The sequence below is a fragment of the Pteropus alecto genome, unplaced genomic scaffold, assembly GCF_000325575.1.
Source record: "Pteropus alecto unplaced genomic scaffold, ASM32557v1 scaffold146, whole genome shotgun sequence".
NCBI classification, from domain to species: domain Eukaryota; kingdom Metazoa; phylum Chordata; class Mammalia; order Chiroptera; family Pteropodidae; genus Pteropus; species Pteropus alecto.
Genome location: NW_006442107.1, coordinates 34,216,057 through 34,216,338, shown reverse-complemented (window position 1 = coordinate 34,216,338; position 282 = coordinate 34,216,057).

The following is a 282-nucleotide window of genomic DNA, read 5'->3' as shown; positions in this document are numbered from 1 at the left end:
TCACATGATTTCGGTGCCTCCAGTCTTCAAAAAACAAAATATGATGGTTCAGTTCGTCATTCTCAGAGAATTTGCGAAGGCATGAGTTCGAAACTAAAGCTTACTATATCTCAAAAAAGGGAGGTTAACACAGACAACCAAGGTTTATTATATACTGTTCATCTGCAGACTTTTCCATCGTCTCCAATACAAGCCCAGAATGCTGGTGCAGAATGGAAGTCAAATTCTTCTTTCTCTGTTCTCTTAATGGAAATGCCAGTTATGAACGGTCCTCTCTACAGA